Here is a 26,566-nt window from a genome sequence, read left to right as displayed (position 1 = left end):
GCGCTCATCCTCTCCTGTGTAGTCAATGTCACCTGCTGGTCTCTCCTTACACAATCATCCTGACTCTGTCTCTCCTAGTTTTTTGTAGAGCTGACCTAAGGAACTTCATTTTACATGCTTGTATTTGACACATGCCTCTAGACTATATATTATGATTGGCAGGAGATAATTTTTATACATGGCTTGTTTGGCTCTTTGAGGGACTTCGTTGTCCCAGATTAGATTACGTACTTGGTGGAAGAAGGAAGATCGTTTTGTTATTCTGTTTAAGGCTTCTAGTTTGGAACTTCCATCGCGTGATATGATGCTACCCAGATAATTGAAGATTTTCATACATTCAACCTTCTCCCCCTCCAGTATAATGTGACAATGTGTGCGTCTCCTGCTCATCTTCATTGCCACTGTCTTGTTCCTATCCACAATTAACTTGAATTTTTTAAATTTTGTGTTCCAGTAATCTAGTCTCCTCTGAACCTCCATTTCCGTCTCTCCCCAAATGGTGATGTCATCAGCAAAAACAAAAGTGTTGAGATCTTAATTTTTTTCTTCCTTGATTTCTTTCATGATTGTGTCCATAAGTCCAATGAAGACTAAAGGGGAGAGTGAACTGCATTGCTGAACACCTCTCTTTGTCTTAAACCATTTTGATCTTTCACCTCCTACTTGTACACTGCTCTCACAACCATCGTACAGCATCTGGACCTTTTTAATTAAATGAATCAAGAACATTGTGGTTTCTCAAGCATTCCCATATTTTATCCATTGGTACACTGTCATACGCTTTTTCCAAATCCACGAATACTACTATAAAGTCCTTCCCTTTTTCCCAATACTTCTCCATAAACTGACGGAGGGAGAAAATGAGATCTATTGTTCCCCTATTACTTCTGAACCCATGATGTTATTCCTCTAATTGGTGTTCTAGAATTTTCCGCAATCTTTTTGCTATGACCGTTTCCATTATCTTAAGGCAGTGTGTTAACAGTGTGATTCGTCGGTAGTTGGTGCATTTCTTTCTACTAGCATTCTTGAACAATGGTATTATAATTCCTTTTTTCCATTCATCCGGCACTTTTTTTTCTTTCCATGTCACCCCCAGCACCCGGTGTAACCATTGTATTCCATGGATTCCTGCGGCTTTAATCAGATCCACTGTCAGCTCACCTACTCCAGCGGCCTTCCCACGTTTCATCTGTTTCAGGGAATTCTCAGTTTCCAACCACGAGATTGGATACTGCTCCTGCTCGAATTCAATGACTTTGGTGTCACTTTCTTGTGCACCTTCCCCATTCAGTAAGATTTCAAAATAGTTCTTCATCTCTTCTCAGACACCTTCCATGTTCCTGATAATATCCCCATCCTCTGTTTCAATCGCTTTTATGTCTTCTCTATCAGATCTTTTACTTTTCAGTAACCCGTATAGCAGTTTATGGTTCCCTTTGCTATCCTGCTCTAGTTTCTGGGTGAATAATTCACAACTCTTCTCCTTTTCTTCTTTCACAGTTCTCTTTGATTGAAGTTTCTTTTGTCTGTATTCCTTCTCCAGTGTTGTCATCCTGTGTTCATCTTTTGGTACCAGACCATGGTTCTGATTTCTTGTTTCAAACTCCGTGTTTTTCTTCGTCATATTATGTTTTTTAATTGCATCTTTTGTTCTATCGTTCCACCAACTGGTTTCTTTGTCTTTCACTTTTCCCTTTGTTTTGCCCCATATCTGTACAGCACTGCTAACTATTGATGTTTTAAATAGGTTCCACTCTTCCTCTACATTACCCCTTTCAGTTTTTGGCAATGTACTAGATTTTGAAAACTTTTCTTATTTTCTTCTTCTTTCAACTTCCACTTCTTAATTTCTGGCTTTCTTTGTACAGCATTCATACTTCTCATTTTATAATTTAGATCATCTACTAGTAACCTGTGGTCACTATCAAAGTGCTGTCTTGGTATGACTGTAGTGTCCCTTACTTTTCCTCCAGTTAATTTTTCCGTTAATATATAATCTATAACTATCTTAGTTTTGCCATCCCAGCCATATCTAGTAATCTTATGGGTATCTTGTTTCTTGAAGAATGTATTCTTCACTAACAGATGATTCCTTATGCAGAGATTTAGAATTTTTTCACCCTTACCATTTCGTCTTCCGTACCCAAAAGAGCCCATCACTTCCTCATATCCATTCCTATCCGTGCCGATCTGAGTATTCACATCACCAATTATCATAATGTCGTTTTCCCTTACTTGGTCTTCCAGTTCTTCAAGGAATTTCTTTTTTTCTTCCTCACTGTACCCTTACTGAAGTGCGTACGCTTGGAGTATAGTAAAACTGTTCTTTCCCAAGTTCACTCCTACTATAATTATCCTTTCACTTATAAAGATCACATCTGTTACTGGGTCAATCAATGTCTTTGTGAAACACAAACCCCACTCCATTTTTTGCCCCTTTATTGCGACCCTGACAGTATAATTTGTACCCACCTCTCAGCAATTTAGAGGTTTCTCCTTTCCACTTGAGCTCACTCAATCCAAGGATATGAATCTTTCTCCTCTCCATCATGTCTACAATCTCTCCAGTCTTTCCTGTCAAGGTTATTACATTTAATGTTCCCACTCTCAACTTGTTTTTGGCTTTTTGTTGGGTTCTAGTTTTCTGTTCTTGTTTAGTGTATGTTCTTGCGTTCCTTGGTTTTTCTTCAGGCTGTGAAGAGCTGTTATTCGTTCCAGGGGAACAAGAAGTGCTGTCTACATTAGGTATGTTTAATCCGAGGCTCGTTCTTTGATTGAAAGCAATAACAAATTTTTCTCATGTGCTGGCCTGCTAAGCCTAACGCATCTGAGGATTTTCTTTCAGGGTTTACTCCCTTAGCCTTTGAAGATCCCCCTTCGCCACAGTGCAGTGGTTCCATTCCTCATTTGCCCTTAGGAGGGGAAGGGTGCCTCCTCCGCCAGCTGCTCCGTACCAAAGATGGTCTTCTCCGTCGTAGCTGCTGTTAAGGACTTCGCCAATCCCTGCCAAGGGTTGATAATGATAACGAAAAAGGAGACGGGCTCGTGTACAGCTAACTTAGCGGCTTTTGAAAGGGTTAAATCATAGCCCTCCGAGTGGCGGGATGTGTTGCGTCAGTTGTGCAACAATTCCGGTATCAGTGGTCACGTGAACTTTCTCATACCCGTAGTCGAGGTTCAGGATGTCCACGCAGCACAGATGCCCGCCACAACTGTCTTATTGAAAAGGCAGCAGAGGCAGATCGTACAGCTACCACAGCACAGATAAGACTTGTAACAGATTGCCGACAGGTTATTAGCTGTGGAACTATACACACGCACACCTCTAGCTCGTCTTCTATTCATGCCACAGCACTGCTGTCAGAGGATCACTTGGAAGATGGAATAGCGCTGAAAGCAGATTCTGCCTGCAAGCAAGTGATGGTCCTTTGCGCATACGACGTAGGCCTGGTGAGCGCTGTATCTTAGAGTGCATTCGCCCAAGACACACTGGCCCCACCATACGGCCTGGGGTGCGATAAGCTACAACTCTTTCACATTTGGTGTTTCTGGACGGGACGCTAACCAGCGTTCGGAGCGTACAGAATGTTGTTAGACTCATTCTTTTGCTGTTCTTGCAACAGGAGGGTGATTTGTTGTTCCAACAGGATAATGCTCGCTCTCACACTGCCCGTGAAATGTGCTCTGCAACTTCTCTGGTCAGCACGATATCCAGATTTGTCTCCAATTGAGCACGTGTGGGATATGATGGGACGAGAAGTATTCGTGCGATATGTCAACCAACAACTCTTACAGAATTACATGAACACGTCCAGCAGGCGTGGCATAACGAATCCCAGGGGAGTATCAGCCATCTAAGATGTACTGGATGCCAGAGTCAGCGCCTGCATTGCCTCCTGTAGAGGCCACACCACGTACTAATATAGGTGTTTCAGTATAGGTCGATACCTGTTACCTCAGAGCGGCTTGGCTATTGATCTGTAAATGTAATCATTTCATATACCCCATTGAATTGTTGCAACGATAAATATTGAGTGAATTGGAACCTCTAAAAGCGTTTATTAATTTTTTGCGACTTTGTATGATGACAATGTTAATAAATGGTCAGCCGGTTAGCCGTGCGGTGTAACGCACTGCTTTCCGGGCGTGAAGGCGTGCCGGTCCCCAGCACGAATCCGCCCGGCGGATTAGTGTTGAGGTCCGGTGTGCCGGCCAGTCTGCGCAAGGTTTTTAAGACTTTTTTTTCCATCTGCCTCGACGAATGTGGGCTGGTTCCCCTTATTCTGCCTCAGTTACACTATGTCGGCGATTGCTTTGCAAACTCGGTCTCCAGGTACGCGTACACCATAATTACTCTACCACGCAAATATTTGGGGTTACACTAGTTTGGTGTGAGCTCTCCCGGGGGTGTCCACTGGGGGGCCGAACAGCACAATAACCATGGGTTCGGTGTGGGGCGGCGGTGGGGTGCATGGGCTGCAGTAGCCTGTTGTGGGGTTGTGAACCACTGAGGGCTACGAAGGGGACAAAGCCTTTACGTCGTTTCTAGGCCCCCACTTCAGTACGGTACAATACAATGTTAATAAGTGGGCAGTGAATCTCTGTAAAATATATATTTGTGATTTATTCAGATTTCATATTTCTTATTGGTCGATGAAAGTTAGTTTCTGGCTCAAATGCCTCAAATGTCTCTAAGCACTATGGGACTTAACATCTGAGGTCATCAGTCCCCTAGACTTAGAACTACTTAAACCTAACTAACCTAAGGACATCACGCACATCCATGCAAAATGCAGGATTCGAACCTGCGACCGTTGCAGCAGCACGGTTCCAGACTGAAGCGCCTAGAACCGCTCGGTCACAGCGGCCGGCTTTAGTTTCTGGGGGGAGCTTTGTACCTCCTCTGAGTCTGACGGTGTGGAATTCTGAATCTGAGTCTTGTATGTTACGTGGGCGATGTGTTGTTGAGAGGCTTGCGCTGTGTACCTTGTCTGAAATGGGATGGTGTGTTATTGAGATGTGGACATTACCTGGATAGGGGGTTGTAGTGTTGCGTCTTGAGCTGTGTATGTCGCTAGCACGTGTTGATATACAGTTGTCCTGAGTCAAGTACACTGCTGGGGTAGGGCATGTACAGCGGAATCCTGTACCATTATTTTGCGTGGATGGGGTGACCTACAGCTGATGTCTTAGCTGTTGCCGTTGCTGGGAAGAGGTGATATAAAGGCCAGAGCCACGGATTTTGCTGGAATATGGTGACACAGTTCCTTAAAGAATTAAAATCACATTCATAAAACAGCTTCAGAAACATGATTATTGTACAAATCTGGAAGTCATTCTTCTTATAGACGTGGGACAGCGGCTGACAATATAAGTAATGTAAATGGAACACCACAGTCGTGGTGACTACACTTTCTGAATACTCACTCCTGGTGAATAGCGATCCACGGCACCTAGTCGTTGTTGCTCTTTGCATCCTATGATACATGAGCCAGTGACTGAAAGTACTTCGTTGGTTAACAGTAGGACCCGATGATGATGCAAATGTACCATTGAAACTAGTAGTCTGAATAATAAATACTTTGAATTTAGTGCTGTGGTGTTCTATTTCCATTACTTACCAAACGAGTTAACGTGTTAAATATTTGACTTTCAACATGCGAACGAGAGAAAGTTTAAGAAAGTTTTGAAATTATACTTCAAGTCTGTTGGAAGTCGCTAAGTGCCCTAAGTAAGAAACACGGGATAAATATACTCTGAGTACTTTGCGCACAGTTTTAGGCAAAAGCTAGTTCTTTACGCATCAGAATGTTTATGAACTATGTGTCGTACAATGATATAATTTTGTAGGCACATTCAGTGATACTAGTAGATACCGCCTGCAAAGTGTGTTGCGAATAGAGTTAGTTTTAAACAAATATTGCCTGATATTGCAGTTTTACTGCCTGTAGTTTTAAGGAAACGCTGGCTTTTGAGGTATCTCAATATTTATGGCGTTATACCGCCTGAATTATTTGTCGTAGAATGATATAATTTTCCAGGTACCTTCAATGTGGATAATGTCTACAGACTGTGTTGTGAACATAATCGGCATAAAAGGAGAAATAAATCAAAACGTCATGCCTGAAGCTGAAGTAAGCACGAACAGCGAAAATATGGTAAGCGATAAATGTTTTTGCTTTCATCATATTGTGAGGGTTGTCAGCAGTAAAACGTTTCATAAAGGTTTGAAATTACATGTTACATTCGTTGGAAATCAGTAAGTGATCTCATTCTCAGAAACTGGATGAATAAGTCCAGGTACCAGCGCGGCATCAGTTACACTGCGTCAAGACAAACACGCAATTTCCAAGTTTAATATTTATTTTATTGTGTTAAATCTTGAACAGAAGCTTATACCTGCAGTGAGTAGATTGTGGCAGAATTTAAAATTTTTAAATTCGGTCAATAATTATGGAAAATGTTAAAACAACGTTTTTGCATCTGGAAGCCCTTAGATAGACACCCTGCAGCTGGTACTAGATTCCGGGATAGCGGTTTAGTAATATTCTCTTCAGCCCCGACCACATGTTAAAAGTACAAGTGAGCTACTATTGCATTGATTGCTTTGTGATAATACTAGTTAAAAATGAATGACCTTAAAAAATTTTGGAACAGTAGTGTATACTTTAGAAATGCTGTCATATATGATATCTCAGGACATAAGCAAGACAATTATGCAAACAACTTTACAGCTTCATGGTGCTTTATTACACAAAGAACCAGTGACATACATTGCACGCATTCCTCATACCTGCTGTAGATTTCAAGATAGATCAAAAACATACATGTTATCAAAACTTTCAACAATAGTACGTAAACAATTCAAAATGTTAAACAAAATTACCATAGCAAAATTTTTCTAAAAATTGTTGTTTTTCTTAATATTACCATATGGATCAGTATTAAGTAAACATTACTTGCCCTAATTTAATTTACTTTCTTGTGGGATGTGTTAAAGCAATTCCTGTCAGTAGTGAAGCGAAGGAACACTTCGTACTGCTCACATCGTAGAATGGTATGGTCTCTGCAGCCTTCTGCCCTGCATTTTGATCTGATCTTCTTAACATGGCAGTGACGCCCGGGAACCAAGCCCCGCACTTCCAGTGACATAAAAAAACGTGACATTGAGTCCAGAGTGATGTATGATACACAAAAGTTTAAAGCTTGTAAGTCCGTTATAACTTCAACTTGCTGTTAGCTATTAACTGAGGAATTACTGAGTAGCTTTAGCAAGTTATTAAAGCATGTGAAATTGTAATTAGAAAATGATATATATTCACGATTATTTCGCCGAGACATACTGTGTAATTGCAGTAGCCGAAGTTTGCAAACAGTGCTGCCTCCTCCTGCCGCTCAGCAGAAGGACGAACGAGTCAGCTCGCTCAGCAGAAGGACGAACGAGTCAGCTGTGACTTATGCGACGTGTATCGTACATAATGCCGCAGAACAGAAAAGGTTCAGCTGCGTACGCACCCGAGAAAAAAAATGAAACCTAGAGGTGCCATATATCATATATCTGGACTGAGGAAGATTAACACAGCCGGGGAAAATTTGTCCACCCTTTTAAAGGTACCCAATTCTCTCAGTATTTACTGTTGCAACAGCGCTAATGGATTACATGAAATGATTACATTTACAGATCTTTAGCACAAGCAGTTCTGAGGTACCAGGTATCGACCCATGCTGAAAAACCCATATTAGTACGTGGTGTCTCCTGCATTCGACGCAATGCAGGCGCTGACCCTGGCAACCACTTGATCGTATAGGTGGCGAATACTGTCCTGGGATACGTTATGCCATGCCGGCTCGACCTGCTCACGTAGATCTGTAAGAGTTGTTGGTCGACGACTCACACAAGTCACTTCTCATCCCACTCGTGCTCGTTTGGAGACAAGTCCGGAGATCATGCCGACTGGGGAAGTTGCTGCACGTCTTGTAGAGCACGTTGAGTTTCACGGACGATGTGTGGGTGAACATTATCCCGTTGGAACAGCACATCACCTTCCTCTTGCAAGAATGGCGAAAGAACGGGTCTACCAACATTCTGCACGTACCGAACGCTGGTTGGCATCCCCTCCATAAATACCAAAGATTTACGAGGGTTGTAGTTCTACGCTCCCAACACCATAAGGCCTGGGATGGGGTCCGTATGTTTTGGACGAATCCAGTCTACGAGACAGCGCTCACCAGGTCTACGTCGTACGCGCAAACGACCATCACTTGCGTGCAGGCAGAATCTGCTTTCATCGCTGAGGACCATGGCGAAGCCATTCTTCCAAGTGAGTTCTAACGGCACCATTCGAGCCGTGCACGTCGATGCTGTGGGATGAGTGGAAATTGGTGTGTCTTCTCGTAGTCCCACTTCTAACAACTGTTTGTAACAGTTCGTGTTGACACGTCTGAAATAAACGAGCTGTCTTACGTGGGCTGTGGTAGCTTTACGGTCTGCCACTGCTGCCCTTACAATACGACGGTGCTGGCCGACGTCTGTGCCGCGTGGATGTCGACAACCTCGTCTACGGGTGTGAGAATGTTAACGTGACCACTGATACCAGCTCGTTGCCCAAAGGCACAACACGTCCAGCTTTGTGGCAGTTCTCCGGAAGGACCATCCCGCCACTCGAAAGGCCACAGTTTGACCCCTTTTAACCCTTTCAAACTCACTCAGTTGGTTGTAGGAAGCACGAGTACTTCTCCGTGGCGTGGTTGCCTGTTTGCTTCACACATTTGCTCACACACTGAGCCTTCTGACTGTGGGAATTGCCGGCCGGGGTGGCCAACCGGTTCTAGGCTCTACAGTCTGGAACCGCGCTACCGCTATGGTCGCAGGTTCGAATCCTGCCTCGGACATGGATGTGTGTGATGTCCTTAGGTTAGTTAGGTTTAAATTGTTCTAAGTTCTAGGGGACTGACGGCCTTAGAAGTTAGGTCCCATAGTGCTCACAGCCATTTGAACCATTTTGAACTGTGGGCATTCCCCATTAAAGCGTACACACAGATGCTACTCTGTTAGCTGTGCCACGACTCTAAATATTGGTGGGCGACGTTGAAACCATTATCAGTTCATCCACCATCTCCCAGGTGGCATACGCGGTCATCAGATCGAAATCGACGTCACCTTTCCAAATATAAAAATCTTTTTCGGCAATGTGCATGGAGGTATCCTGCGCCGAACACTTTTCTGCGATAGAGTGGCGTAGAGGTGACACCTGAGGTATGGATTCTGCTGGGACAGAGTGATATAGCGTTTAGACCTTAGTCGTGGGTTTTGATAAGACAGGGTGATATAGATTAGATTAGATTAGATTAGATTAGATTTACTTTCATTCCAATTGATTCGTAGTGAGGAGGTCCTCTAGGATGTAGAACATGTCAGAAAAACAACAATACATGACAAATATTTACAACTCAAACAAATAAGCTAATATACCATCCCACAGGTGCCAAGTGGGATGATGGTCATTTTTTAATGAACACTATACGGAAGAATCGTTATACAAATACAAATGCAGTGAATTTAAAATAAATTTTTTAAATTTATTTATAAGGTAATAAACGTGTAATACAACTACTAGAATACTTATTTACAATGAACACATTACTGCACTGAAATTGTGCAGAAGTTATATATATACACAAATCAGTTGGTTCTACTGAGAAATTCATCCATGGAGTAGAAGGGGTTGGCCACCAATAGATCCTTTAGGCTTCTCTTAAACTGAATTTCATTGGTTGTTAAGCTTTTTATGGCTGCTGGCAAGTTATTGAAAATGTGTGTTCCTGAATAATGCACACCTTTTTGTACAAGATCAAGTGACTTTAAATCCTTGTGAAGATTATTCTTATTTCTAATATTGATTCCGTGAATTGAGCTGTTGGTTTGAAAAAGTGATATATTTTTAATAACAAATTTCAAATGGCTCTGAGCACTATGGGACTTAACATCTATGGTCATCAGTCCCCTATAACTTAGAACTACTTAAACCTAACTAACCTAAGGACAGCACACAACACCCAATCATCACCCCCGCCGGGAATCGAACCCGGGAACCCGGGCGCGGGAAGCAAGAACGCTACCGCGCGACCACGAGCTGCGGACATGACAAATTCCATTAAAGAATAAATATATTGGGAACCAGTAGTTAGTATGCCTAGTTCCCTAAACAGGCTTCTGCAGGATGTTCTTGAGTTCACACCACATATAACTCTTACTGCACAGTTTTGTGCCCGGAAAACTTTAGCTTGGCTTGATGAATTACCCCAAAAAATAATCCCGTATGATATTATGGAATGAAAGTAAGCATAGTATGCCAGCTTTTTCATTTTTATATCCCCTATGTCTGACACAATTCGCATTGCAAATAGAGATTTGTCAAGACGCTTCAGCAGTTCTGTGGTGTGCTTTTCCCAGTTGAATTTATTACCAAGCTGTAACCCCAAGAATTTAACACTGTGCACTTCTTCTATCCGCTTGTCATCATATGTTAGGCATATACTCGTGGGACACCCCTTACAAGTTCTGAACTGCATGTAGTGTGTTTTTTTTTTCAAAGTTTAGTGACAAGGAATTGGCTAAGAACCAGTGATTAATGTCCATAAATATTTTATTAGCTGATCTTTCGGTAAACCAAACGAATTTGGCATCTGGTAATGTTACTGATGAAAGGTCATTGATATACACAGGAAAAAGTAAGGGCCCTAAAATGGAACCTTGTGGGACCCCACAGGTAATTAGTTCCCAGTTGTATGATGCCTTATAGCTTGATACATGTCTCTTTCCTAATAATACCCTTTGTTTCCTGCCAGAGTTATAAGATTTGAACCAGTTTGCAGCATTTCCTGTTACACTATAATATTCTAATTTACTTAAAAGGATATTGTGATTTACACAGTCACAAAATATACCAATTTGACTGAAATTTTTTATCTAATGAATTAAGCACGTTTTCACTGTAAGTGTAGCTAGCCTTCTCAATATCAGAACCGTTTAGAGATCCGAACTGTGACTTTGACAGTATGTTATTTGAGATAAGATGGTTATAAAGCCGCTTATGCAGTACTTTTTCTAAAATTTTTCAGAATGCTGGCAAAAGTGAAATTGGGCGGAAATTTGATGCTATTTCTTTATCTCCCTTCTTAAACAGTGGCTTAACTTCAGCATATTTTAACCATTCAGGAAATATTTCACTGATAAACGATACATCCAGTATGTGCCATACGCTTTGCTCTGATAGGGTGATGTAGAGCTGAAACCAGACCTACATCTACAGCTACATCATTACTCTGCAATTCACATTTAAGTACTTGGCAGAGGGTTCATCGAACCCTCTCTATCTCTCTACCATTCCACTCCCGAACAGCGCGCGGGAAAAACGAACACCTAAACCTTTCTGTTCGAGCTCTGATTTCTCTTATTTTATTTTGATGATCATTCCTACCTATGTAGGTTGGGCTCAACAAAATATTTTCGCATTCGGAAGAGAAAGTTGGTGACTGAAATAGATCTCGCCGCGACGAAAAACGTCTTTGCTTTAATGACTTCCATCCCAACTCGCGTATCATATCTGCCTCACTCTCTCCCGTATTACGTGATAATACAAAACGAGCTGCCCTTTTTTGCACCCTTTCGATGTCCTCCGTCAGTCCCACCTGGTAAGGATCCCACACCGCGCAGCAATATTCTAACAGAGGACGAACGAGTGTAGCGTAATCTGTCTCTTTAGTGGACTTGTTGCACCTTCTAAGTGTCCTTCCAATGAAAAGCAACCTTTGGCTCGCCTTCCCAACAATATTATCTATGTGATCTTTCCAACTGAAGTTGTTCGTAATTTTAACACCCAGGTACTTAGTTGAATTGACAGCCTTGAGAATTGTACTATTTATCGAGTAATCGAATTCCAACGGATTTCTTTTGGAACTCATGTGTATCACCTCACACTTTTCGTTATTTAGCGTCAACTGCCACCTGTCACACCATACAGCAATCTTTTCTAAATCGCTTTGCAACTGATACTGGTCTTCGGATGACCTTACTAGACGGTAAATTACAGCATCATCTGCGAACAACCTAAGAGAACTGCTCAGATTGTCACCCAGGTCATTTATATAGATCAGGAACAGCAGAAGTCCGAGGACGCTTCCCTGGGGAACACCTGATATCACTTCAGTTTTACTCGATGATTTGCCGTCTATTACTACTAACTGCGACCTTCCTGACAGGAAATCACGAATCCAGTCGCACAATTGAGACGATACCCCATAGGCCCGCAGCTTGATTAGAAGTCGCTTGTGAGGAACGGTGTCAAAAGTTTTCCGGAAATCTAGAAATACGGAATCAACTTGAGATCCCCTGTAGATAGCGGCCTTTACTTCGTGCGAATAAAGAGCTAGCTGCGTCGCACAAGAACGATGTTTTCTGAAACCATGCTGATTGCGTATCAATAGATAGTTCCCTTCGAGGTGATTCATAATGTTTGAATACAGCATATGCTCCAAAACCCTACTGCAAACCGACGTCAATGATATAGGTCTGTAGTTCGATGGATTACTCCTACTACCCTTCATAAACACTGGTGCGACCTGCGCAATTTTCCAATCTGTAGGCACAGATCTATCGGTGAGCGAGCGGTTGTATATGATTGCTAAGTAGGGAGCTATTGTATCAGCGTAATCTGAAAGGAACCTAATCGGTATACAATCTGGACCTGAAGACTTGCCCGTATCAAGCGATTTGAGTTGTTTTGCAACCCCTAAGGTATCTACTTCTAAGAAACTCATGCTAGCTGCTGTTCGTGTTTCAAATTCTGGAATATTCCATTCGTCTTTCCTGGTGAAGGAATTTCGGAAAACTGCGTTCAATAACTCCGCTTTAGCTGGGATGGTGCGACGTGGAGTACTTTTCTGGGACTGGATGATGCGGCGCTGTGTCCTGGGCGGACAGCGGCGCCGTGACCCCGGCCGCACGCGTGTTTATCGCTCGCCGCCTGTGGCCTTGTGTGGTCCGTGCCGTCACAGTGTGGCGCTATGTTGACGCGCGGAGCGACGTCCGCGCCAGACGGCTGTGCGTATCTGTTACGTGGAACGCAGGAGCGTCGCCCACGTGCTGTCGCATCGCCATTTGATAACACTATCGTATATGTAGTCTACGAAAAAGTAGCACAAGCCGGGGAATCCCCTGCACTTGCAAAACATTTTCCTGGCCAGCAAGTTCCTCTTCTCGCCAGAAGGCGTTCGATACAGTTCCCCACAGTCGTTTAATGAACAAAGTAAGAGCATATGGACTATCAGACCAATTGTGTGGTTCGATTGAAAAGTTCCTAGAAAACAGAACGCAGCATGTCATTCTCAATGGAGAGAAGTCTTCCGAAGTAAGAGTGATTTCAGGTGTGCCGCAGGGGAGTGTCGTAGGACCGTTGCTATTCACAATATATATAAATGACCTTGTGGATGACATCGAAAGTTCACTGAGGCTTTTTGCGGATGATGCTGTCGTATATCGAGAGGTTGTAACAATGGAAAATTCTACTGAAATGCAGGAGAATCTGCAGCGAATTGACGCATGGTGCAGGGAATGGCAATTGAATCTCAATGTAGACAAGTGTAATGTGCTGCGAATACATAGAAAGAAAAATCCCTTATCATTTAGCTACAATATAGGTCAGCAACTGGAAGCAGTTACTTCCACAAATTATCTGGGAGTAGGCATTAGGAGCGATTTAAAATGGAATGATCATATAAAGTAGGTAAAGCAGATGCCACACTGAGATTCATTGGAAGAATCTTATGGAAATGCAATCCGAAAACAAAGGAAGTAGGTTACAAAATGGCTCTGAGCACTATGGGACTTAACATCTATGGTCATCAGTCCCCCAGAACTTAGAACTACTTAAACCTAACTAACCTAAGGACAGCACACAACACCCAGCCATCACGAGGCAGAGAAAATCCCTGACCCCGCCGGGAATCGAACCCGGGAACCCGGGCGTGGGAAGCGAGAACGCTACCACACGACCACGAGATGCGGGCAAAGTAGGTTACAGTACACTTGTTCGCCCACTGCTTGAATACTGCTCAGCAGTGTGGGATCCGTACCAGATAGGGTCGATAGAAGAGATAGAGAAGATCCAACGGAGAGCAGCGCGTTTCGTTACAGGATCATTTAGTAATCGCGAAAGCGTTGCGGAGATGATAGATAAACTCCAGTGGAAGACTCTGCAGGAGAGACGCTCAGTAGCTCGGTACGGGCTTTTGTTGAAGTTTCGAGAACATACCTTCACCGAGGAGTCGAACAGTGTATTGCTCCCTCCTACGTATATCTCGCGAAGAGACCATGAGGATAAAATCAGAGAGAGATTAGAACCCACACAGTGGCATACCGACAATCCTTCTTTCCACAAACGATACGAGACTGGAATAGAAGGGAGAACCGATAGAGGTACTCAAGGTACCCTCAGGCACACACCGTCACGTGGCTTGCGGAGTATGGATGTAGATGTAGATGTAGAACACGGCAATAATCTACATCTACATCTACATCTATACTCCGTATACTCCGCGAGCCACCTTACGGTGTGTGGCGGAGGGTACTTATTGTACCACTATCTGATCCCCCCTTCCCTGTTCCATTCACGAATTGTGCGTGGGAAGAACGATTGCTTGTAAGTCTCCGTATTTGCTCTAATTTCTCGGATCTTTTCGTTGTGATCATTACGCGAGATATATGTGGGCGGTAGTAATATGTGGCCCATCTTTTCCCGGAATGTGCTCTCTCGTAATTTCGATAATAAACCTCTCCGTATTGCGTAACGCCTTTCTTGAAGTGTCCGCCACTGGAGCTTGTTCAGCATCTCCGTAACGCTCTCGCGCTGACTAAATGTCCCCATGACGAATCGCGCTGCTTTTCGCTGGATCATGTCTATCTCTTCTATTAATCCAACCTGGTAAGGGTCCCATACTGATGAGCAATACTCAAGAATCGGACGAACAAGCGTTTTGTAAGCTACTTCTTTCGTCGATGAGTCACATTTTCTTAGAATTCTTCCTATGAATCTCAACCTGGCGCCTGCTTTTCCCACTATTTGTTTTATGTGATCATTCCACTTCAGATCGCTCCGGATAGTAACTCCTAAGTATTTTACGGTCGTTACCGCTTCCAATGATTTACCACCTATGGCATAATCGTACTGGAATGGATTTCTGCCCCTATGTATGCGCATTATATTACATTTATCTACGTTTAGGGAAAGCTGCCAGCTGTCGCACCATGCATTAATCCTCTGCAGGTCTTCCTGGAGTACGTACGAGTCTTCTGATGTTGCTACTTTCTTGTAGACAACCGTGTCATCTGCAAATAGCCTCACGGAGCTACCGATGTTGTCAACTAAGTCATTTATGTATATTGTAAACAATAAAGGTCCTATCACGCTTCCTTGCGGTACTCCCGAAATTACCTCTACATCTGCAGATTTTGAACCGTTAAGAATGACATGTTGTGTTCTTTCTTCTAGGAAATCCTGAATCCAATCACAAACCTGGTCCGATATTCCGTAAGCTCGTATTTTTTTCACTAAACGTAAGTGCGGAACCGTATCAAATGCCTTCCTGAAGTCCAGGAATACGGCATCAATCTGCTCGCCAGTGTCTACGGCACTGTGAATTTCTTGGGCAAATAGGGCGAGCTGAGTTTCACATGATCTCTGTTTGCGGAATCCATGTTGGTTATGATGAAGGAGATTTGTATTATCTAAGAACGTCATAATACGAGAACACAAAACATGTTCCATTATTCTACAACAGATTGACGTAAGCGAAATAGGCCTATAATTATTCGCATCTGATTTATGACCCTTCTTGAAAATGGGAACGACCTGCGCTTTCTTCCAGTCGCTAGGTACTTTACGTTCTTCCAGCGATCTACGATAAATTGCTGATAGAAAGGGGGCAAGTTCTTTAGCATAATCACTGTAGAATCTTAAGGGTATCTCGTCTGGTCCGGATGCTTTTCCGCTACTAAGTGATAGCAGTTGTTTTTCAATTCCGATATCGTTTATTTCAATATTTTCCATTTTGGCGTCCGTGCGACGGCTGAAGTCAGGGACCGTGTTACGATTTTCCGCAGTGAAACAGTTTCGGAACACTGAATTCAGTATTTCTGCCTTTCTTCGGTCGTCCTCTGTTTCGGTGCCATCGTGGTCAACGAGTGACTGAATAGGGGATTTAGATCCGCTTACCGATTTTACATATGACCAAAACTTTTTAGGGTTCTTGTTTAGATTGTTTGCCAATGTTTTATGTTCGAATTCGTTGAATGCTTCTCTCATTGCTCTCTTTACGCTCTTTTTCGCTTCGTTCAGCTTTTCCTTATCAGCTATGATTCGACTACTCTTAAACCTATGATGAAGCTTTCTTTGTTTCCGTAGTACCTTTCGTACATGATTGTTATACCACGGTGGATCTTTCCCCTCGCTTTGGACCTTAGTCGCTACGAACTTATCTAAGGCGTACTGGACGATGTTTCTGAATTTTTTCCATTTTTGTTCCACATCCTCTTCCTCAGAAATGAACGTTTGATGGTGGTCACTCAGATATTCTGCGATTTGTGCCCTATCACTCTTGTTAAGCAAATATATTTTCCTTCCTTTCTTGGCATTTCTTATTACACTTGTAGTCATTGATGCAACCACTGACTTATGATCACTGATACCCTCTTCTACATTCACGGAGTAGAAAAGTTCCGGTCTATTTGTTGCTATGAGGTCTAAAACGTTAGCTTCACGAGTTGGTTCTCTAACTATCTGCTCGAAGTAATTCTCGGACAAGGCAGTCAGGATAATGTCACAAGAGTCTCTGTCCCTGGCTCCAGTTCTGATTGTGTGACTATCCCATTCTATACCTGGTAGATTGAAGTCTCCCCCTATTACAATAGTATGATCACGAAACTTCTTCACGACGTTCTGCAGGTTCTCTCTGAGGCGCTCAACTACTACGGTTGCTGATGCAGGTGGTCTATAGAAGCATCCGACTATCATATCTGACCCACCTTTGATACTTAGCTTAACCCAGATTATTTCACATTCGCATTCGCTAATAACTTCACTGGATATTATTGAATTCTTTACTGCTATAAATACTCCTCCACCATTGGCGTTTATCCTATCCTTGCGGTATATATTCCATTCTGTGTCTAGGATTTCGTTACTGTTCACTTCCGGTTTTAACCAACTTTCCGTTCCTAATACTATATGCGCACTATTTCCTTCAATAAGAGATACTAATTCAGGAACCTTGCCCTGGATACTCCTGCAGTTTACCAATATTACGTTAACTTTTCCTGTTTTTGGTCTCTGAGGACGGACGTTCTTTATCAACGATGATAATGTCCTCTCTGGTAAGCCGTCAGGTATTTTATCGTTTCGCCCAAGGGGGGGTCCCTCTAACCTAAAAAACCCCCGTGTGCACGCCACACGTACTCTGCTACCCTAGTAGCTGCTTCCGGTGTGTAGTGCACGCCTGACCTGTCTAGGGGGGCCCTACAGTTCTCCACCCAATAACGGAGGTCGATGAATTTGCAACCATTATAGTCGCAGAGTCGTCTGAGCCTCTGGTTTAGACCCTCCACACGGCTCCAAACCAGAGGACCGCGATCGACTCTGGACACTATGCTGCAGATATTAAGCTCAGCTTGCACTCCGCGTGCGATGCTGGTTGTCTTCACCAAATCAGCCAGCCGCCGGAAGGAACCAAGGATGGCCTCAGAACCCAAGCGGCAGGCGTCATTCGTTCCGACATATGCTACTATCTGCAGCCGGTCACACCCAGTGCGTTCAATAGCTGCCGGAAGGGCCTCCTCCACATTACGGACGAGACCCCCCGGCAAGCACACCGAGTGCACACTGGCATTCTTCCCCGACCTACCCGCTATTTTCCTGAGGGGCTCCATAACCCGCCTAACGTTGGAGCTCCCTGTAACTAATAGGCCCGCCCTCTGTGACTGTCGGGACCTTGCCGGAGAATCGGCCACTGGCCCAACAGGCGAGGCATCCTGTGGTGGCTCGGAAACGATGTCATCACCACTAGGAAGCACCCCGTACCTGTTGGAAAGGGGTAAGGCAGCTGCCACGCGGCCAGATCCCACCTTCGCCTTTCGGCCAGGCACGCGCGAGCCTACCACTGTCCGCCATTCACCCTGGAGTGATGGCTGACCGGTAAGATGCTCACTGCCGGAAGACGCAGCGACATCAGGGGTTCCATGTGATTCCAAGGCCACCGAAGTAGGCATAGGTCTCACCACAGTTGCCCCAACGCCACTACGAGCCGACGCCTGCGCCTCGAGCTCGATGAGCCTAACAGACAAAGCCTCCACCTGCCCCCGAAGAGTGGCCAATTCTCCTTGCGTCCGCTCACAACAACCACAGTCCCTACACATGACTGTTTACCCTACTCTATACGGTGACAAATTCCCAAGATAATCTTCTGATGAGCTACTCTGATAATCAAGAAACACTCACTGAAATACGAGACGCGAAAACTACGCTAGGTTTTCCCAGAAAAACTATTTAAAAGCTAAGCGCAGCAAATAAGTACAAAATCATCATAATAAGTGCGATGAAGTTGCATTACTTACAGGAAAAGCTAGTACTGTGCAAAAATTGTACTAATAATTTGATTGAACTTAACAAGATTTCAAAATGGCACTCGTCGATGTCCACATTCGACTAATTATAGAGTTTCCAGAATGAAATTTTCATTCGGCAGCAGATTGTTCGCTGGTACGAAACTTCCTGGCAGATTAAAACAGTGTGCCAGACCGAAACTCGAACTAGGGACCTTTGCCTTTCCCGGGCAAGTGCTTTGGAAGGTAGCAGACGAGGTACTGGCGGAAGTAATGATATGAGAACAATTCAGCCGTCGTGCTTGACTAGTTCACTCGGTAGAGCACTTGGCCGTCAAAACTAATGGTCCCATGTTAGAGGCTCAGCCCACCACAGAGTTTCAATATCCCACAAAGTTGTATGTCAGTCCACACTCCGCTGGTTAATGAAACTTTCACTCTCAAAACCCCTTCTACGCTGTGGCTAAGCCATGTCAGAGCAATATCTTTTCTTTCAGGAGCGCTAGTCTTGCAATTTTCGCATGAGAGCTTCTGTGAAGGTTGGAAGGTAGGAGAAGAGGTACTGGCGGAAGTAAAGCGCTGACGACGGGTCGTGAGTCGTGGCTAGGTAGCTCGGTAGAGCACCTGCCGCGAGAGACAAAGGTCTCGACTTCGAGTCCTGATCTGGCACACAGTTTTAATCTGCCTGGATGTTCCAGTTATGTAGTTGTATCTATAGTTGTAAAACAACAGTAGACTATAATCAGTCAGCGTAGACTATGACAGTCTTCAAATGGTTCAAATGGCTCTGAGCACTATGGGACTAAACATCTGAGGTCATCAGTCACCTAGAACTAAGGACTACTTAAACCCAACTAACTTAAGGACATTATACACATTCATGCCCGAGGCAGGATTCGAACCTGCGACCGTAGCGGTCGCGCGGTTCCAGACTGTAGCGCCCAGAACCGCTCGGCCACCTCGGCCGGCTATGATAGTCTTCTTAGTGGCTTTGGTCAGTTAAGATCGTGCCCAAGTACATTAGATTGAAACGTCCCCTTTGAACAATTATACAGGACTGTGCTTAACCTGACACACAATATTTTTAGCGCAACGCAATCTGACTTTCAAAAATCCCTACAAAAGAATGGCCCTGACTAACAATAACCTATACCTTTCACAAATCACTTACCAAAAATCTTCGTTACTCGAACTACTGCAAAACAGCGAGCGCCACTACTGCCAGCTAAATAAAAGATTCAAACTACGGAAGGCACTAACTACTGATAGGCATAGTTAGCAAATGAAAGATTTTTAATGGAGAACAAACAATGTATTTACCTTAATAGTCATAATATATATAGCAGTTCATGACAAATTACAAAACTCCGCCATCTCTCTCCCCACATCCACCACTGCTGGCGGCTCACCTCCAACTGCGCAACGCTACGCGCTGTTCACATCCAGCTGCCGCTGCCCAACACTACAATGGCAGACAACAACGCAAACTAGCCACAGACTGCACACAGCACAGCCAGTGATTTTTATACAGAGGTGGCGTTACCAATAAAAAAACCTAAACAACCTACTTACAAGATGTGTTGTGTACCTATCAGGCGTTGCCTCACAACGATCGGTTTCAAAACTGGAGGTGGTGAACCATCTACAAACTGAGTGAGGATAAACAATGGGCCGGGTAACCTACGGAATACTTTTGACCCACATAGCTATCCTCTTGTCTGTTACTTAAAAATAAGCCGTAATTATAGCAAAACTAAAACTGTCTATCTTCAATTCAGGTGTTATTCGAAAGTTGTTGATTCGTAACGTGGAACGGAGGGATGTTGCACTAAGAATAAAGAAAACGTATACAGATTTATCGTATAGCGCTATAAAACGCAATTTATTCAACAAAACGGTAAAATTAAAAAAAGCACAAATCAAATATATATCAAATATCGCTTTAATACTTTGTCGAACTTATACAAATTATGTTATTGTTATTCACAATCAACTTTCGCATTTTTCATTAATAATAGGAAACCTTATCTTTGATCTTGATGATGAACTTTCTATTGAGATTGAAGTAATGATAATTATATTATTTTTTTATGTTTGTGCATGTAAACTCCACTTACATCAAAAGTAATTGCTTTGGTTACATAAAAGTTCAGAAATAACGCGATCAATTAATTTTTATTACTTATAAAATGCAACTGATATTTTGTAAGGATATAAATACACAGCTGATTAACAATGACTGATGTGCGATTCTAATTATGTGCAAAACAAACAATCAAACAAATGAAAAACAAAGATAAAACGTCGGCTCCCAATTTCTATCTTACACTCTGTTTTGTGTTTATTTCCCTACCAATTCTACCAATACTCCTGGTAATCCTACCATTCACAACGTCATTTATGTAGTGTACCAAAGCTACCGAGTTGTATTATTAGTAGAGCGCAACTCTAATTATACCTTCGTGCGCACCATTTGTCAAAGAGATAACTTATTTTCAGGTTCCCAGCCACGACGGGATTTTTATGTAGGAATCAACATGATTTCCGTTAACACCCAACATGTGAAAACCAGCTCGCTCTGTTTGATCGTGCTACCCAGAAGGCAGCAGACAACGGAGCTCAGGTTGAAGCCTTAGACACACAGCCACACCATCGCTCATGGTGCGCCTACACGAGCCGTATTTATAGCAATGTGTTACCGCGAATATTGCAACGCTGTGGCTGCAATACACGCCAATATTGCTGTCTGAGTTGACAATATTGCTGACGGAGCAGGCAGGTTGTTGCTTAGAGCGTATTACCGCGGTGTTGCCTCCATCGGTGAACAATATTTCGTATGGCTGGGCCACATATGTCTGTGTCTTGTTTGTCTGCTTGCCCTTCACTCTTAATCTGCTTACTTTTTCTACGCCGACAGCGCCAAGTCACGTAATCTGACCAGTGGAACTCGTCGTAGGTCACCTTCTGATAATCTATGTTAGAATACAGAGATCGCGTTGGCACACCAAAAATGGCAAAGCAATTCGATATCATAGACGTTAGTGAGGGATCGCTGCAATCTGCAACGAGTTATTGGAATTTTCCTAGAGACCACGCATCCCTTCTCATCTTAGGAGCGTCCTCACGCTGATGTCAATACAGTCTCGAACTAACAAGAACTCTGTCCCAGTTTGAGACCTCAGCCTCAGCAGTGATCAGCATCGCACGACAATGTTCTTAAAGTTTCAGATGAACATACTTATTTTTGCCAAGATTGAGCATTGTACATCAAGAGAACAGTTTGTTAATTAGTGCATCTAATGATGCTTTGATAGTCCATACCAGCTGTAGATTATCCAGTACTTCTGTATTAAAGAAGTGTGTTAAAGTGAAGTAAATCTTACATTCAATTACATAATAAAATGAACTAATATTTCATGTGTTCTGGTTTGAAGAGCGTTCTCCCAGACCAATCAAAGAACCCACAGCTGGGGCCGGACAAAAGTAGTTTCGCATGGTCACAACACTGCCGAAGCTGGGTATGGCGATATAAGGGTGAAAATAAAGGGACATCTATTTTGACTTAGGTGCCAACACACAATAGCTTCCGAGAAAACGAAGTTTCGGCAGCACTTCATCAGGCTAGTTGCGCTGCGAAAGTACTGTAGGGGCTAATAGTATAGTTCGAAGTTTTGCACCCCATCTTCAGATCCATTTTTATGTGTTCTTTATTCTTTTGTTGTCACGAAACTATGTGACATCAATATTTTTTATGACATCGTGAAATACAGTGGAATTAATGGCAAACGAAATAAAGATTTCAAAAATTATTAAAAATAGATTTGATCATCAAAATTGATTTGCGTTAATATCTTCCATAAAACTACTATCAACAGTTTTGTTTGTCTCCAAGAAGTTAACGACAGTTTTGATCCTAGAGTCCATCAAGACGTGAACCAGTTAATCGAACGACATAAAAATGTGTAGGCAACAGCCACAAATCTGTAAAGATCGCTAAAGGATCCTACGATGGGTGTTCAGTAACTAAAGCAACACATTTTCAGGACTCCAATACAGCATACTATTCCCCATTCTTTGGGCTACAAAACCCCCTTTTTAACATAATCTCCGTTCACGGTGACAGCCTTATGCTACCTGACAGGACCAGTACGTCAGCACAGTACCATTATACTGGTCGACGTCGGAGCCAAGGTCTTGCTGCATCATCCTCGTACTGCCTGAGCAATTCCCCGAAGGTGGTTCCTCGTTAGACTTCATGGTTTTCTGTTAGGCGGCGACGAACCCAGCGAGCACACGCCATTCGGTACCTCAACTGGTGGACAGGGTGTTATCACTATCGTTAGGGACGTGCAGGTAAGCAGTGAGGTATTTGTGATCCGTCGATCATGGCTCTGAGCACTAAGGGACTTAACTTCTGAGGTTATCAGTCCCCTATAACTTAGAACTACTTAAACCTAACTAACCTAAGGACATCACTCACATCCATGTCCGAGGCAGGATTCGAACCTGCGACCCTAGTGGTCGCGCAGTTCCAGACTGTAGGGACTAGAACCGCGCGGCCACCCCGGTCGGCTCCGTTGACCACCTCGAATGAGAGTTTTGCACCACCTTGTTGCCATGGTGACAGACGCCTCGCCAAACGGCTCACCGTGGTTTTGTACAGTGCCAGGTCTCCGTAGGCATTCTGCAAGCGGCAAGGAACATCTGCGATACTATATAACGAAATAATATTTTTTGTTTTTTGTTTTTTCCTTTATTGAATTTCGATTTCCCCCGAAGGGGGCGGGCTGGCAGGAGCTTAGTACGCCGCTCTTCAGCCTACAGAATTTTTAAAACATAAGAAGAAGATAATAAACAATACAAGCAGGCGATAGAAACGGTGACTTAAATTGTAAAATGGCGGAAAATTGTGGAATTTAAAACGTAAAACAAAGTGGTGGCAATGCTAATAAAGTAAACAGGAAGGAGACAGATAAAATAGTAGACAGACAATGAAAATAAACACGGCGACAGTCTGCTTTCTGTAAGAAAGAGATATAAAAAAATCACACCCAGCGACTGTATGATTTCGGTTCGCAACATTTCGAAAAATACGCACAACACCTGACACTCACTTAAAACACTGCACTAAAAAGTTGGCACGAAGATGACACACCACAGCCAAGGGTAAATGGGGGGGACCTGAACAGATGAGGTGAATAAAAGGGGGGGGAGAGGAAAAACGAAGTGGGGGGGGGGGGAACTGACGGAGGGATGAAATAATAAGTAGCCAGTTACATAAAAGAAATTTAATTTCTTTACCGGTCTCGGGCACTTAATGCCTTTCTTCAGAAAGATATGCCTATCGCATTATTTGCGAGTGTCAGTAATAAAGTGCATACAGCGAAGTGCCATGGTCAAGTAGTTCACAGTGTCTGCATAAAACTAGTAAAAGGTGCTCTTGTTTTCCGCCAAAAGAAATTCAATGACAGCTCTCTGCTTGGAACGCATCACCACCACAGACGCTATTGTGAAGGCTACTGTGTTGCGCCGTCAACTGCCGGAGTTTGATGTAACAATAAGGGCTGAAGAGGGTATATCCCACAACAAATTCTGCATTTTTTCAACTGAAACTGGCTGAGGAGAAAAGGGTTACATTACTTATTGAACGCCTCACGCATCATCACTTTCTGAACAAATTTTTGCGATCTTACGTAAAAGTGTAGGCATTTCTGTACATTATTGACTTTTCGGATTGGAAAGACGATCCCTCCTTATATGAAGGACTGTTTTCCGATGATATCGGAATACCGACGTGTTCACTAAAAGTAATTCCGCCAAAGTATATGCCGATATGTAGGCCCTACAATGTATACTTTTACTGAGAGATGAACAGGTACATTCACCGATTACAGAAGTGTCCTATCCTGATCGCACAGCAAAGGGATCCCACAAGCAGCAACGATGCAATTAAAAATACATACCTTGATCCGTAATGAACTACACGCTCCAGTTTTCGAAAAAAATGCCTCGATATGCGTCGTTTGCGGTGAAATGATCTTCAGATTGCGAGTTTGTTTTCCAGTAATATTCACACACAAAATGTGACTATGGTATACGTGCCATTGCTCGTTGCTCGTGGTGCTCCGAATTGTTATGTTTTGAATGTTTTATGAATGCACTGGTTCTCCTATGTTTTTAATTTTCAAATACAGTTAATTATATAACATTTGTGAAGATTCAATCCATTTGTAATAAGATCTGAAACGCTAATTGCTTTTGTCAATAATTCCATTGTATTTTACGATGACACAAACCATATTGAGGTAACATACCTCCGCAAAAATAAAAGAAAAACAAAGCATAAGATTGGATTTGAACATGCGGCACCTAATTTTGAAACTGTTCTCTCGGCAACTGTGCTACCGACTGACTTCGTTTTCCGATGCACGAGTGAACTGATGGAGACGTGTCGAAGTTTTCCCGAAAACTATTGAGCGTTGGCACCTAACCCAAAGTGAGGGTCTATTTAGTTTCATTTTTCTTTTACGAAGCCAAATTTCGGCTGGGTCAGAGAGCGGCCTATTTGTTTCGAAACTTCCTGGCAGTTTACGACCTTGTGCCGGACTGGGACTCGATCCCGGGGTATTTACTTTTCGCGGGTAATTGGTGTACCAACTGATCTACTCAAGCACGACTCATGCCACGTCCTCACAGCTTCGATTCCGTCAGCAGCTCATCTCCTACCTTCTGGAATTCAAAGAAATTCTCCGGAGAAACTTGTAGGACTAGCACTCCTGTAAAGAGGATATTGCGGAGACATGGCTTAGCATCAGCCTGGGAGATGTTTCCCGAATGAAGTTTTCACTTTGCGGCGGAGTGTGCGCTGATATGAAACTTTCTGCCATATTAAAACTGTGTCTCGCAGTCTCCGGAGTATTATTTCGTTTCAGTTTCTAAAGAGGGGGCCTGTGCGTAGACGCACTAGAATTGCTTGTTATGCACAGGAATGTAGACATGTGCAAACGAGATAAGTATGAATTCCATAAATGTGATGCGCACATCTGCGACCATAAGTATGAAACACATAAATTAATATATACGCTGTGCAACAGAATCAAAGGACCACTTTTTCGAAATCACTAAATTCTCACACGTTGCGACATGTAAGTATGAAATTTGGCTCAAAGTTGCCTAAAACCTTCCTCTCTTGTGGTGCAAAAGAGTGGCGCGCTGCAACGTCACCCTCGGGCTAGACTTTTCAGGCGTGTTGATTCAGGGGGAATAAAAGTTCACAGTTCAGAAGTTTGTGTGACGTGCAAGGTGAGTTAATTAGGTAACATCGACACGAAATTTCACGATTCTCCCCAACGCCACCGTGGACGGGTCACACGGTGGGGAGGTCGTCACAGCCCTCTTGGCTACATTTCACACCTTCTTCTGATGACTCTGTGCTGGGGATAGAAACGAGACGCTCATCGTTGAAACAACGTGGTTTCTTATGAGTGGTCGAGGAACACAATCCAGATTCACCACAGCTCAGAATCGGCTCGAGAATGCCTCAAAGGTTGGCATAAAGGGCGTCGATGAAACTACCTCCTTCACTGGGGCGTTTATCCCCACATACTTCGCGGTCGAAAACGACAGTGCGCAAAGCAGTGAGCGACAGGAAGACGTTCTTGATCATCGTTGACATTGCTGACACCCTCGGACGTTTCAACCTTACTCTAAGGAAATTGTAGGCTGCCTCTCCTTAAACGTGAGCTGACCCTCTTGGACGACAGCGTAACGCCAATTTTTGCTCTTAAGTACAGGTTGGAACCACTAGTGACAATTCATAATCATTTCACGAAATCTTAACATGATCCGTTGGAAGAAAGGGTAATTATGCACTTGTCACCCCTCCTTCTTCGCGCGTTCCTATTGTGTGAT

Source organism: Schistocerca piceifrons, chromosome 7, assembly GCF_021461385.2.
Source record: "Schistocerca piceifrons isolate TAMUIC-IGC-003096 chromosome 7, iqSchPice1.1, whole genome shotgun sequence".
Lineage (NCBI taxonomy): Eukaryota > Metazoa > Arthropoda > Insecta > Orthoptera > Acrididae > Schistocerca > Schistocerca piceifrons.
The sequence above is the reverse complement of the archived record's forward strand: the minus strand, read 5'-3'. Positions refer to the sequence as shown.